Below are 16,486 nucleotides of genomic sequence, written 5' to 3'. Positions count from 1 at the left end.
GACAATCTCTGTAAATCTTCTCTCCTTTGATAAGGATTGTCAAGGCTTCTATCGGGAATTAACAACTCTATACTCTTCTTCAAACCTGTTCTTCTGTTTTTCTGTCCCTCTCTTCATTGTGATTCATAACTACACAGTTACAATTATGGTTTATATTGCTTCTTTGCCTTAGAACAATTAAGCCTGATGCACACTTTTCTCTAAACCCCAAAACTCATGCTTTGGTTTTTCTTTTGGGTCAGCTACACCACCTGACTTGATACAGATCCTAATGCCAGCAGAATTCTGTTTGATTCAGCCCTAGATTTCTCTGTATCATGTATGGTGCTCAGGATTCCTTGTGCTTAGTGCTTCCCTCTTAGTAGGGTTTTATCTTATATATCAGCTTTGATGAAATGATATAACTTCTTTCAAATGTAGTAGATGTAATAAATGGATTTGATATTGGGTCTTCATAGAGATGAGTGATTACAGTTTATACCTGTTGTGCTATGAGGCCTTCCTCATCATATAAAAAAAATAGTCTTATTTTATGTTCATAAAACTTGTAATCTGAAATAAGCAAACCAAGCTTCATGCAGTTCTGATCTCATTTAATTACTATTATTAGTACATGTCTACACTGCATTGAGCATTTGCTGTTTTTAAGGGCCATTTTACTTTAGTGAAGTCTAAATCATTATTTAATACCATATAAATAAGGAAAATAATATTGGGCACTATCAAATTTTCTAGAAACTCTGAGAGTAATTATTAATGATTGACAGATGATAAAACTGAGATTCCCAGAATTTAGTTGATTTATCATAGTTTATAGAGTTACTAAGTGAGAAAACCTAAGATTAAAATCAAATTTATCATATATTTCACAAACTCTTATACCTAATAAATTATGAGGCAATACTATAACTTTATTGGATTCTCCATTTAAAATTTTTATTTTAGAAACATTTTATTAGAACAAATAATTGTATTCCTGATTACAAATATCTAAAGAAATATTCAATATCTTCAACAACCATAATGTTCATAAAAATGTGTCAAGTAGAATTTTAATACCTTTACATACGATTTTTAGAAAAAAAATTATGATCTGGTGGTTTTAAGCATTTTTGGAATTGTGCTGTTATAAACATTGATGTAGCTCTATCCCTGTAGTATTCTGTGATGCTCTTCTGTAGAATAAGGGTTAAAGAAAATGTACATTAATACACAATGGAATATTGTTCATCATTAAAAGAGAATACATTCATGGCATTTGCAGGTGAATGGATGGAGGTGGAGAATATAATGCTAATAAGTGAAGTAAGCCAATACTCAACAAAACAAATGCTGAATATTTTCTCTGATATAAAGATGCTGATTCAAAATTGGGAGGAAGGAGGAGTACAGGAGGAATAGACAAACTATAGATAGGGCAGAGAGGAGGAGGAAGGGGACATGGCAATAGGAAAGGTGGTGGAATGAGATAGATGTCGTTATTCTAAGTAGATGTATGAAGACACGAATGATGTGACTCCATGTTGTGTATAACAAGAGATATAAAAAATTGTGCCCTATATGTGTATTATGAACTGAAATGAATTCTGCCATCATATATAACAAATTAGAATAAATTTTTAAAAATTAGAGTATAAAAGAATGTGAGTGAATGCAGAAGAACTAAAATATTTAAAATAAAAAAAATAAAACAGCCTAATTGTATGTCTAGAAAATATTTCATAAGTTCTATTATGGAATTTGCTATAGTCAAGATTAACTGTAACATATTATTTGAAAAATAAATAAGAGATGAAATTGGAAGTTGTTTTAGTCAGATTTATTTTTTTTAACCACTGTGACTAAAGAACTTCACAAGAGAAATAGTAGAGGAATAAAAGTTTATTTGCAGGCTTAGTGTTTCAGAGGTCTTTGTCTATAGAAGACTGCTACATTCCTCTGGGCTCAAGGCGAGGCAGAACTTAATGGCAGAAGAATGTAGCAGAGAGGAGAAACTCTCGCGATGACCAGAAAGAAGAGATGTATTATCTGTTTTGAGTAAATAAATAAATTTATACCCCAAAGCCACGTGCTCAATTCTCACTTCCTGGAGCCACACATTATCCCTTCAGTTACCACACAGATAATTCATTCAGGAATTATTTCACTGATGACGTAAGGTCTATAAACCTGTCATTTCTATTCCAAACCTCCCTGCATTGTCTAACATGTGAGCTTTTGGGGGACACCTAACAACTGAAACATAACAGAAATGTAGCAGAATATGAGGCTTCTAACACTCTCTCCCTTTAATGATACATTGAATACATATATACTTATGTTATGGGTCCTTATTTGACAAAGTAATGAATTAATTCAGAGATTTAGAAACATTGGACAATACAGAAAATAAATATATTCAAATGAGTAGAAAAAGGAGGAGTAGACCTGGACATTTGAATTGTTGAGGGAAGTGCCACATATTTGAGAAAAAATTGCCCAAAAGTCAGGGGTCACCTTGAATAGAGGGATATCAAGATATATATAAGCTACTTTAAATTTTTCTGTAATTTTTACCTTAATTTATTCATTGATTAGAGAAGAAATGATATATAAGTATAAAAATGACAAAGTGGTGGTCTTCTATTAACAAGTAAGACTTTTCATGTGTTTCACAACCTGAAGGCAGAGAAGTTAAATATCTAAGGTGTTATTTTGTCCCAAGAAGAGATTTACCAGTGGTTTTCTAACTTCTGTTGCTGGAAAAATTGTTTTTCTTTTGATTTAATTTTGGGTTCAAAAGGTAAAATTAAGCAAACCACTGATAGACTCAGTGTAACTTGAACACATTCTGAGCCCTGAGCTACCCTTATTTTCCACAATAATAATTTTAACCCTACCAATTTTTTTCCAGAAAAAAGTATCTCCATGCACTGAGTGTCTAACATTAGCAACTTCTGTTGAAGACAGTTGATCCTAAACTTCCAATATCTATAAGCAAAGGAGATTGAGCATGTGCAAATCTTCATACATTGCAAACAATTGGATGTGCATTGTGTGTAACTACATCTAAGGACAAAAATTCCCAGTAGTAGTGTTAGAAATGTGTGAAAAATTACCAATCCCTGCTTCATCAGAGAAAATATTCAAAACACTCTCTGCCTCTTGCTACTTGACAGCCTAAATTCTGACAAGCTAGTATCAGAAATTTAATGCATCAGTCAAATGGCAAATTCCTACACCCTTTGTAGTGTTGTCAGAATACCTTCTAAAAAATCCAAAAGATAGTGGCTGTGGTTCTGGCTTAGTTGTACAGCAATTGCCTAATACTTGAATGTCACTGGGTTTAAGTCTCTGAACCAGATAAAATAAATAAATAAAATAAAAGTAATTTGTCTGTGACAAATAAATAAATAAATATTTAGAAAAAGAAATAAAAATCTAAAAAAAATAGTAGATACTCCAGAATATATGAGCATAGATATAAAGACTCAGTTGTGAAAATGTTGGTAAGAATATAAATTAAATAAAGCTGTTTCTGAAAATGGTATTAAGGTTCTTCAAAAAGTTAAAAAAATACTATATGATCCAGTACTAGTAATTTTGAATATGGATATAAACAAGTTAGAGCCATTACATCATAGAATACATTGCACTTCCATTTTCATTATAGTATTTTTCACAAGCCTTGTAATAAAAACTGAAGTACCTTTAAGATAAATGGTAGGTTGAACATGGTGCCCCATGCCTATATTCCCATTAGATTTGTAGGGTGAGGCAAGAGAATCATGAGCTAAGAACCAGTCTCCGCAATTTATCAGTGAGGCACTAAGCAAAATAGTGAGAACTTATTTCTAAATAAAATAAAATTTATAAAAATGTCCATTGATGTAGCTCAGTTGTTGACTATCTCTAGTTTCAATACACAGTCCCATGAATAAATAAGTAAATAGGCTCATGCTTTATTTTACCTGAAACAATTTACTTGCACCCTTTCTGGCTTAACTGGAGAGGTTATGTAACATTTTTAAACAAGTGGTTATCTGCAGAAAAAATGAAGTTTCAAAATAATGTTTTAAGAAGAAGCCAAGTTACCCTTAAGGAAAGACTTTTGTGACTCTGTATAGACCAGATTATGAAAATAAGGGAAGAAAGGATAATTCCTACTAATCATAAAATCTGTAAGAGTTTATGGTTAAGATTTCAATTACAAATGGTGAGCATTATCTTAATTAATCTGAAGTTTTTATGGCAGTGGATACTTGAGAGTTTGATGTTATCCTGCTGTCAGTCCAAAGACAAGAAGTTTACCTGGGCAGACCTCTTTGGAATATTTTCTTAGATCAATAATACTGGAGTGCAAGAGAGTCATGCTATTATCTTTTCAGAGAGGACATTCTGTCTTCCTTCAGAGTGTCTTCTTTTTCCTACTTCACATCACTTCTAATAAACTCATTGCCTTTCAATCTGAGTGGTAAGTTTGAAAACTTTAATTCTTGATTGAAAAAAAAAAATCTGCATTTGACGATGGGGTGGTCTTCACATTACCTCAGTTTCCCAGAAGATTCCAGCTCTGTCTCACTAAAAGATCCTTGCCAGATTCAGGGCTTCCAGAGACTCCTTTGAGTGCCTTCACTCCCGACTTCATACTATTCCCTAGAAGGCAAAGACCCATGGAATGATATTCATGAGACACTCCAGCAGACTTTAGACATGGTGTCTATTTACACCTTGTATCAGGCAGTTATTAAATCTATAACTAGTTCAATATGGGAAGTTAGGATAAGGACACATCACACAGAAAAGTTTTCAAGAAGGAATTTCAAATAAGACATTGTGATAAGTTATCTGTTCCTGGGGAAAAAAAAGGGAGAAGAGACACATTGCTGATATCTTTCAAATTGTCAAGTTACACTTGTATGTTTTCCTCTAATATGAAATGTTTACGAAAAGCAAGAAAAATCTTTAAATTGCCATTCAGTTCTTGGAGAAAAATTAGAAACACTACATCCATTTGAAATGTAGCATGAGAAGAATTTATAATGCAAAGAGGAAATGCTGGCATTAAAAATGTGAACAGAGCCAAGTGCAATGGTGCACTCCTTAATCCAATTGTGTGGGGAGGCTGAGGCAGGAGGATCATAAATCCAATGCCAGCTTCATCAAGGGTGAGGTTCTAAGCAACTCAGTAGGGCTCTATATTTAAATAAAATAAGAAATAGGGCTCGGGATGTGGCTCAAGGTTTGAGTGAGCTAATAAATTTTAGAATGACTTACTATCTAGTGACAAAAAACCCACGTACAATAGCCTGGATGCCAAGATTCAGTCACAAGTTCCACAGAAGTCATATGGAAAACAGGTGGTGTCTTATAGATAATGATTTAATTTTTCTTCATATATAAGTACTCATCTATCTATCTATGTATCTATCTATTGTAAGGGTAAAAGAAATTGAAGTTAAAGCGTAAAAGTTAAAGGGTAAAAGACCGGGTGTTGTAAAGTTTCTAAGCTGCAAGGTCTGAGTTAAAATGTAAAGGATTAGGTATTGTTAGGTTTCTATGCTACCTGCAAAACCTGAAATTTCTGTAGCTGTTAGGACAATACTGGAATTGCCCAGTAAACATTTCCCCTGGCTGTTTGGTTGTTTAATAACTGAAGGGCTCTGTGTGGTCGCACGTAGGCCTTGCAGGGCCTAAACCAATCAGTTTAAATGTGTACTCTCCTTAGAAATGACCTATCACTCCAGCCTGACCTGTTCCCGCCAATAAATGAACTAATCATGTTTAGGAGTTATTGTTCAATTTTCCCGCACCTCATGATGATTTGTTCTGATGTATACAAAGCCCTCTGCCCTCCCCAAAAAGTGTACTTAAGCAGTGCTCAGCCCCTGCTCGGGGCTCTGGGCTGCTTTCCCTTCTTGAGTGGGCACGGAGCCCCAGCATGCTGGTTCAATAAATCCCCTTCTGCCAATTGCATGAGTGGTCACTTGGTGGTCTCTTTCTCCGACGCTTCGCCTGACCCTTACACTATCCATTCATCTATCTCTCTGTTGTCATGGAGCTCTGTAGGGAGTATCTATAAGTCTGATCACCTGCTTTTTTTCTACTAGGAATTGAACTCAGGGGCATATAACCACTAAGCCACATCCCCATGCCTATTTGTATTTTATTTAGAGACAGTGTCTCAGTGAGTCACTTAATGCTTCAACATTGCTGAAGCTGGCCTTGAACTCTCAATCCACCTGCTTCAGCTTCTCTAGTTGCTGAGATTACTGGAATGCTTGGGCACACATAGCTGATCCCCAGTCTTTTATCAACAAAAATAGAGAATCCAAGAATCTGTCTTTCTGACTTTATTTGTTCCTGGGTTGGATGCAATTTACTGTCACTCGGACAGTAGACATACCAGGCTCAGTTTGAGAGAGTGCCTGTAGCTCTTTCCAATAGGTCTCTTAGTTGAGAACTGTTCAATCCACAGATATCCAGTGATAATGGGGAGGGCTTCCACAATCACCTGTTACCTTTGTTTTAGGAGTATGCAATTCTTTGAATCCATTTCTCTGCTTCCAGTCCTAGAACAGGAGCCCCAGGTTTCTGCACTACACAGGAGCTGGAAAAAAAAAAAAAAAAAAAAAACTCTTGAGGGAGCACTTAGCATACTGAAAGACAGGAAATAGTAAGTGTGCATTCTTATTTTGAGGCTGGGTAGGGAGAATGCTTGAAGCCAGTGAGACTGGCAATGGTGGGAATTGGAATTGGTGGCCAGGGACTCCTCATATTTCCCTCCAGTTTCTGGTGGTCAGAGGGTCTCTCTGTTGCAGCTTAGTTTTCAGTTTTCTCAGGCTAGTCTATTGGAGCTCAGATCAGCATTTAAGACCCAGGCCTTCTGTTTCATCTTTGTATTGTGTTTTCGGCACCTTGAGTTTCTATCTGGGAATCTGTGTGCAAGAACCCAGCATGACCACAGATTGTGTGGTGAAGACTGGAATAATCATCATCAGAAGAGGACCTCAACTCTATTAACTGGGTTTCTGTATAATATAAGCTCTAGTATTTAGAACCCCTGTTCTTGCTCCTCCTGAGGTTTTTTGTTTGTATATTTGTTTGTGTTTGTGCCAGGATTTCAAACCAGGAGTGTTTCTCTACTGACCCACATCCCCAGCCCTTTTAATATTTTTTATTTAAAGACAAGATCTCACTGAGTTGCTTAGCACAATACTGTTTCTGAGGCTGGCTTTGAACTTGCCATCTTTATGCATTCTGTGCTTTCCAAATGTAGGGTAAACAGTATCTCAAATCCAGAACAGCTATCTGATATCCAGAACTCTTACCTGATATCCAGAACCCCAGTTTAGCTCTCCATTGTTCTGAGAATAAATCCCAGCTCTCTCTTTAAATTCTCAAATCCAGGGTTCCCTGCTCACCTTAAATGAAGATAATATAGAATAGATAGTAAAATGACAAGACAGCTGTATAATGGACAACATCCAACCACACCTGAAGGCTAATGGATAGATATGTTAATGAAAAACATTAAGCCCTATTTCAAATGTAAAAACCCTTAAGGCTCACTTGTAGGTATGCCTTCATCCAAACACTTTGTCCCAGGTGTGAAGCCAGATGGAAGTTATGGGAAGGAGGATGGGATAAAGAATGGAAGTGAACCAAGATGGTAGCCAGGATTCCTTTTTATATATCTATTTTAAATAGATTTTGCCCCTGTTCTGCCCAAAACCATATATAAACTGCAAAGCTGGCACACCAAAATGGGTTTTTCTTTTATTATGCTCTCTTCTGTATTATGAGAGTTCTATTTCCTCTTGCTTAAATAAGTCCTATTCTGTTTACTCTTTCCTTCTTTGAGTGTCCATAGATTTTATTCTTCAAAATTATTGAGACAAGATCCCCGACAAGATTGATGAAGTGGAGAATTTAGTTTCATCTCAAAACTCCAGAATCAATCTGATCATTTTTTTTTCTTATGTTTCATTTGGAAGGGATGACTTATTTGCAGTATTTTTTCTCAAAGAACTGGAGGGAAGTTTTGTTTTTAAAAGCTTTATTCTTGTGAGCTTTTCATATTAGAAAAAAAAAAAAACAGGGAAAAATTAGGTGTTATTAAAAATAATGACTCTATTTTAAATAAAATAGTATAATTAATGTATCACAATTAAAGATTTTTTAAAAAATGTAATGGGTTCACAATTGAGGATTTTTTTTCATATGAAAGACTATTTATTAAAATGACCTGTAGAAGCATTCCAAACATTCCAGAAAAATTCTTTGTCCTTATGTGGAGGAAAATAAAAATGAGACTTGACTAGATTTAAACTACAGGAAAGTTTAATCACAAGAGTTAAACTAAACTACATATTGAATTTGAAGGTCAATAGCAATGTGAATAACTTGGTGCATTTTTAATAACCTGTTTTACATAGATATTAACCAGTAGCCTTAGTACTTTTCCGTTTGGGTAGAATCAATAACCCAGATATCATTAAAGCAGTGTTTTATCTCCAACTGTTGTTTCGCTTATCACAGTGTCTGAGTTCAGATTCCCCAATGAAAAAGTTTCAGTGATTTGTGTCCTCATTTCTATTGATATCATATGAATATTTGCATCAGAGCTGCCACCTTAGGTTGGTAGTAATTTTTATCTAGGGACTTCTAAATTTTGATTAAGGAGTCATTTTATCTAGAGATGCTGAGACAATGCTTCTTAGCCTCACATAAGAACATGAACTTGCTAAAGGGTCAACACCACCAAAACCTATGACATAACCCCTAAAGCATGCTTGTGATATTCCTCTTTCAGGATAAAAAGCTGCTCTGAAGTGCCTGCAAGCTCTCCTCAGAAGGACAGCCTTGTCAGTTTGCTCCATGCTCTGAAAATATGTCTCTTGCATGGGATTCTGGTATGTGGTGTGGTGTTTGTGTGAACTCTGTGAGCCTCTTTTCAATTTCAAACTCCAATATTTGTCGAGTCCTTAGTTTTAGAACATTCTGGCATAAGATGCCCACAGACACCAATTTCTATTGGCCTATTTAGAAAATATCAGTATCTGAGTCTTGCCTTCAAGAAATCATTTTGAACAATAAGTGTGTAGCTTCTAAGGAGAGTAATGGGATATTGTGCAGCTGGAAGGAATCTTCTGATGCATCTTTCATGTAAAAGGCAGCTCATTGGGGTTGTATACCAGAAATTCAACTCAGGGACTCTCAACCACTTAGCAACACCCAGACCTATTTTATACTTTATATAGAAACAGTTTCTTAGTGCCTCACCATTGCTGAGACTGCTTTGAACCCTCCATCCTCCTGCCTCAGACTCCCAAGCCCCTGGGATTACAGACATTCTTCACCATGCCTGTCTGATAGTTTATTTTTTATATTTCTTTTATAGGTACTGTGAATAAAGCTACAATAAAAATGGAACTGCAGTTATTTCTTTGAGAAAATTTTGCAATTCATTTAGATATACACTTAGAAATATTATTACTGGATTTTATGGAATTTTCTACCCAGATTTATTACTTCTCTATTTTATTTATTCAGATACTCAAAATCAACCCATAGGCACTTTGCCACTGTGGTACACCCCAACCTGCTCCTCCTTTGTGATACAATGTCTCACTCGCTTGCTTAGGGTCTTGCCAAATTTCTGAGACTCATCTTGAACTTGAGATACTCCTTCCTTATCCTCCTGAGCCATTTGGGGCATAGGGATGTACAGCCTTTCTTTTCTACCCCAAAGTATTATTATTGGATCATATGGCATTTTTATCTTGAGCTTTTGAAGAACCTTAACACATTTTTCAAAAATATATTTAGTAAATTTATATTTTCACCAATACTTTTACCTGAATCTATACTCTGGCATCCTTATAATTATTCAGATATTTGTTTGCTTTATTTTGGTTTGCTTACTGGGAATTTAACCCAGGTGTTCTTACCACTGAGCCAAATCCCTAGTCCTTTTCATGTTTTATTCTGAAACATAGTCTCACTAAGTTGCTTAGAGCCTTGCTAAAACCCTGAGGCTCTCTTGCAAGTCACATTCCTGAAACTCTGAGATTACAGACCTCTGCCACAACACCTGGCTTTGGATTTTTTAAAAGCCATTCTAAGAGCCCTGCATAGGGTGAAGAATATCTCTTGGAATCATGTACTAAATCCCTGAGTCAAGTTTATGTGAAGTAAGTAGGAGTGTTTTGTAAAGATTTTTTGAAATAGTCAGGGATTTTTGGTTTCCAGCACTTTTTCTGAACTATTTTTTGGTATAATAGTCCATACAAGTGTTGGAAAAACACTATAAATCCATTGGTTTTCAATCTATGTAGATTTGCACATGCTCAATCACCATTGCTTCCAGAGCTTGGAATATCACAACATAGTAACTTGAACAAAATATGTTCAAGTTGAGAAACTCAGTATACAAGCAAACTCCTTCTGGGAGCAATTGGTGGTTATGGCTTTATTACTGGAGTTAGCAGGATTAGGGCTGAGCTCACAAAGAGCTAAAATCTCACTCAGTGTACCAGTGGTTTATTGTATTTCCCCCTATTATATCCACAATACAACCTAGAAAGAAGCTCCTCTGATAGCAATAGTAATTGAGGAAAAATATAGGCAAATTTCTAATTGAGATGAACTAAGATCTTTGATATTTGGCTACTTCATTGCCTTGATTCCAGCTGATAAAACACTTGCAGAGACTATCATGGACCCTAGATATTACCACATTTTTTGTGGATTAGACAGGTGTGTACCACATCTTCCATATTTCTGTTTACTGTGGGTGATGCTGTTCACTGGGGATTTGGTCCCAAATGTTGTATTTTACTCAAGACAGAACTAATGCTCAGTGTACCCCAAGTTTTTTTTTTTTTATAAATTAAAAGTAGATATTATCTAAATTGTTGAATGTATTTAAGCCTCTCTATTCATTTATAACCCTGTCAAAGAGAAACTTATAACATGAGTAGCTTCTTAACTCTGTTTATAGATGAAGGGAGAGTCCAAAATTATAATATTCTGCTTTTTTTCAACATTATTTTCCCTAAATATTTTCTTTTTGTTGTGTTGCTGAGTTTGGAACAGAGTACCTTGCACATTCTGCGCACACACTCCACTAGTAAACCATGCCACCAGTCCCAAATTTCAACTTCAAATAGGATAATTTCACCATTCACATCCAATATTATTTTTCATATGGATAAATATGGATATGTTTTTTTTAGGTCATTCTATTGCTGTTAACAACAACAAAAATTGATATACATATGGATTCAGATTTGGTTAAGTTTTGATTAATTTCTCTGTATTATTGGTATATAGGTTTATAATATACATTAATCTCACATAACAATAATTATTTTATTTGGTCTTTTAAAATTAGAGGTCTGAGGCAATTTTACATATTTTTTCTTAGATAAATTTTAGAAAAAATATTTAGGCATGCTAAAATTTTGATGGGAGGATATTATACATTAAACTGTTAAATGGTTGTCACTACAGTTATGAGTTCTATTTACACATATAATGTGTATAATGGAGCATTTTATGTCCTCTTTAAATTTTTGTTTTGTGATAAGTTGTACATATTTTTCTTGAAAGCCTGTATACTTGTGATGTGTTAAACAGCTATCCCTTGTGTGTAATACTTATGTATTTAATATCAAATAATAAAAAAGATAAAAAAGGCTGGAGACGTGGCTCAGTAGCTAAACAACTCTGGGTTCAAACCCTGGTACCAAAAAATATATATTAATAGATATGAAGACATTGATCACTAAAAATGGGAAACGGGTAGGCACAAGAATATATGGCAGACCCAGCAATTGCATACTTGAACATTTATTGCAGAGAAATAAAAACTTATGTTCTCACAAGACTTGTACATGAATATCTATGGAAGTATTATTCACAATCACCCAAATCTGAAAACACCCCAATTATCCTTCAACGCAAACAGCCAAATTGTCCTTCAATGAGTTAAACAAGCTGTGGTATGTCCATATCATGGAATAGTATGCATTAATCAAAAGGGCAAAATATTCACACATCATATTAGTTCTAGAGAATTATTCTAGTGAAGATGTATTTTTAGAGATTGCATATTTTGTTATTCCATTTAACTAATAATCCTAAATAAGCAAAATTATAGAAATCAAGAAAATCTTATTGTTTGCCAATAGTTTGGAAAAGGATTCTGTTGGGAGGGAAGGAAGTAAAGAAATAAAATGGCACTATGAAAAAGGGAGCATTGTAGTTATGGAAATATTTTATATATTGACTGTAGCAATGTCACTATGTGGGTTGTGATATTGAATTCTAATTTTGAAAGATGGTATTGTTAGATACCACTCTGTGACATTTCCTATTATATTAAGTGAAGTCTTTATTTTGAGGAAATGTGACATTTTCTTAGTTAGACCTGGAAAATACTAATTAAATACTGTCATTAGATAGTTAGGGGAAACTAACTAAAGGGAATATAAGATCACTTTGTATTATTTTTTACAGTTTCTAAAAATAAAAATTTGAATTTAAAACAAATCTACACACAGAAAATAGTGGCATTAAACAGCATGCATACTCAAATATGTTATGTAGTCAGAATTAGCATGTTTGCAATCATTAGGTCACTACCAAGTTTTGATAGGAAAATTTGTTTTATGAAAATAAAAAAATAACATTGGTATCTATGCACATATTTGATTTTTTGAAAACAATGTCATTCCTTATGCACATTATAGATCTGCATTGTTTCTATAATAAATAAAACAACAGAACAACAACAGAAAAGAACAAATGTAGAAACATCTGGTTTATACATGTCTTCTAGCGTAAAACTGTGTCAGACTCTGTCTATATTTTGAAAAGTATGTGATATAAATTAGATTTCTAGAAAAGCTTAGCAAATTTATCTATATATGATTTTGTCAGGTGTAGGAGATTTTGGAAAGTGTCATATCCCAGATATCTATGGCTATTGTTTTATGATAAGAAATGATGATAGCTATTAAATATTTTTAGTAACTAAAATCTGAAACAATTTTTTTCTTGTTTCTATTCTAGGATAATTAGATAAATAGCCCATGTTGCAAGGCAATGTTAGGATGCAGGCAACTATAGTGATAATGACCCAGGAACTAACCCAAGTTAAACCTACATCATGACCAAAGTATAGTTGGTGGTTTCTCTGCTCAACTTGGGAGTAGCTGGTGCTATACAGTGATTTTCCCTTGGCTATAGCTGCAAGCATAAGATGAGTCTCTGCCTTCCAAATCCATGTTTGTCCAAAAAAATGTATTTTTTCTCTGTAGAAAATTTATTGACTATGTATACACGTATCTATTTGATCCTTCTATTTTATTCCATAGACTTATTTATCTACCCTTATGCTTTTAGTAAGCCTTGAAATCAGACGGTATTAGTTTCCCTAAGAGAGATTTTGTGATATTATATTTTCTATCCCAGATATTTTGCATTTTAATATAAATTTTTAAATTGACATTTTAAATTCCCCTTTTATAAATTTCCACTTTTGTAGATACCATTTTTGTACAGTCTGGGATCATGATAAACTTCAATTCATAGGTGATTAAAAAAGTAATATCTTAAAAACACTGAGACTTTCAATCCATAAATACAGTATATCTCTCCATTTATTCACGCCTCCTATAGTTTATCTAAGTTTTATCTTAATCTTTTGATTTAGAGATCTTACATATTTTTGCTGAAACATTTCTAAACATTTGCCTCATGATATTACTTTAAATGGTTTATATTAAATTTTTCATAATACACACATATAATAAAATTTGGTTATTAATTAAGTCCCAGCTATACTACTTTGTGTATATTCTTTGTTTCTACATCTATGAAATAGAGGCAATAATACCAAAAAACTTTTAAGTTATTACATGTCCTGTGAACAGTTAATAATTAGAAATATAATTTTAAAAACCTAGTGATGACACAGAGGTCCAATATTATGCTGCAGAGTGTATGTTATAAGTTTCACATTCAAAGATAATTTAATTAAATTACACAGCCTCATTCCAACTTAAGATTTTGCATAGCCCAGGTTAAAATTCAGAGATTTTTTGAAAAATGTTGCTTTGAAATGCCTATAAAATTTGTTCTATTTTGAAGTTAAGTTGAGCAGTGTAGACTATCCTGAGATAATTTAAAAAGAGATGTAGACATTGAGATAGTTCTGCTCTCAGAGTGTGGGTCAGTGTTGCCAGAATTTACCCACCCTATGTCCCTCAACACCTCACCTCCCCAAACCTCTGCTTGTTTCCTCAGAAACTCTGCATGGTTTACTATTATATTAAGTGAATTCTGTATTTTGTGTAAATGGAGCATTTTCTTAGTTTGACCTTGAAAATAATAATTAAATACTGTCATTTCATAAAGACCCATGCATGGTTCAGGATAGAGTCTGTTTTTCAAGCATAACTGAAAATCATAAGTTCAAAATAAAAAAAAAAAAAAAAACAAAAGAAAATGGGTCATGATATAAACATCCAAATAGTTCATTATCTGAATTCACCATTTGCTATGTCTTCTCTATTTTTCCAAATAATTCATACCAGTATGGATGAGAGTAAATGGAAGGAAGATAAATGATATATGAAGAAAATATATTACAAAATTTTATTTTTATTTAAGTTTAGTATATTTCTTTTCAGATTGTAAAACCTAATGACTCAATGGGGCCTGTAAAATAAATAAAACTGTAATACATGCTATAAAAATCAATTTAATTTAACAAACTAGATAGATCTATCATTGGCATGCTGGCGTATTTCTTTTCAGTCAGTCTTTCCACATTACAATACATATATACATATACTCAAACACAGAAATTTATTTCTGTCCTAATTACTATATGCTATTTTTGAAGGCATCAGGAATTTAACCCAGAGGTGCTTAACCACTGAGCCACATTTCCAGTGCTCTTGTATATATTGTGTAGCTACAGGGTCTCGCTGAGTTTCTTAGAGCCTCACTAAGTTGTTCAGGGCCTCACTAAGTTGCTAAGGCTGGCTTTGAACTTGCAATCCTTCTGCCTTAGCCTCTTGAGCCTCTGGGATTAACTACATTCATTTTTATTATCTGAAGGACAATTTCCCATGACCTTGAATTTGAACATCAGCAGTCTGAATGTTCAATCATTAGGAATAAAAATGTTGAATGTAATCATTCTCTTATTAGTAATATTTAGGCTATTTCAAAGTTTTACAACTACAAATAATTCAACAATAAACATTGTTGTATATAATAAATTTCTAGTAAAATTATTACTGGGGCAAACTAATGATTTTTACAGGCTTTGACTCCTATTTGCTTTTTAAATTGAGATTAATAAATTTAAACCAGCACCAATTGTATATGAAAGTAAATACTGCATTTTGTTCTCATCAGCATTGAGAAGGATCATATGAAAAAATATTTTATTAGTATAAATTGACAGCTTTTATAACATTAGTGAGGTTGGATTTTTGTTTCTAATGTGTCACCAACTTAAATTTATTCTTTGTTGTGAAATTATTTAATTATTTACTGGTACTTTTTATCTAAGTGTCCCCTCAGTTTTTATTCTGTTTTTTTTTTTTTTTTTTTTTGGGGGGGGGAGGTTTTAACGTTTGGGGCAGGAGATGTAGGTCAGTGGTTGAATGTTTCCCTACTATGTATGAGGCTCTAGATTCTATATTCAGTATTACAAATAAACATAAACACTGAAAGCAAAAATATTTTAAGATCTCTTTACATATAAGTAAAACTAATGCTTTGCCATATTTGTTGAAAATATTTGTTTTACTTTTTGTTATATCTTATTTATTTATTATACATATATAATAGCACAGTATTACACACATGTACACATATAATGTACATGGATATTTTCATATAGACAGGGGGACTGATATTTCAATTTGCTATTTTTGTCAGATTTATGCTTTAGAAGTCTTAGCCTAATTAATTACATATATGTATGGGTTGTGTGTGTGTGTGTGTACACACTATATTATTCAGTTTGTTTCATATTTGATATTTAACTGGAATTTATTTTTTTATTATTTTATGAGGTTCTTCTCAATATTTAAACTATTATCAAAAATATTTATGGCTAATTGTATATTCTGCTACATATTTTTAAAATAATTTTCATCCTAAAATAAATTCTAATATAGTACAACATAGAATTCAGGCCTCTTTTTTTCTATTTTTCTGTCTAGATATTCTTGGATCACCATGTTCTGGTACTCAGACAACTGGGGAGATAAAAATACATGCTAATCTTTAAATCTTAATACTACTTTTTTTTTTTAATTTTTTATTGTTGGCTGTTCAAAACATTACATAGTTCTTGATATATCATATTTCACACTTTGATTCAAGTGGGTTATGAGCTCCCATTTTTACCCCATATACAGATTGCAGAATCACATCAGTTACACATCCATTGATTTACATATTGCCATACTAGTGT

The 16,486-nt window shown here is 33.4% G+C and overlaps 1 long non-coding RNA gene across 1 annotated transcript; it reads right to left on the bottom strand.

The window, feature by feature from the left end:
- Positions 1-4,447: 4,447 nt before the first annotated feature.
- On the bottom strand, positions 4,448-6,829 carry LOC125614860. The gene is made up of 2 exons (XR_007345427.1): positions 6,501-6,829; positions 4,448-4,635 (listed from the first exon to the last, which is right to left on the bottom strand). It is a non-coding gene; the product is annotated as an uncharacterized LOC125614860 (long non-coding RNA).
- Positions 6,830-16,486: the final 9,657 nt, after the last annotated feature.

The sequence above is a fragment of the Marmota marmota genome, unplaced genomic scaffold (genome assembly GCF_001458135.2).
Source record: "Marmota marmota marmota unplaced genomic scaffold, marMar, whole genome shotgun sequence".
NCBI lineage: Eukaryota > Metazoa > Chordata > Mammalia > Rodentia > Sciuridae > Marmota > Marmota marmota.
This window is presented reverse-complemented; position numbering and strand designations above follow the sequence as displayed.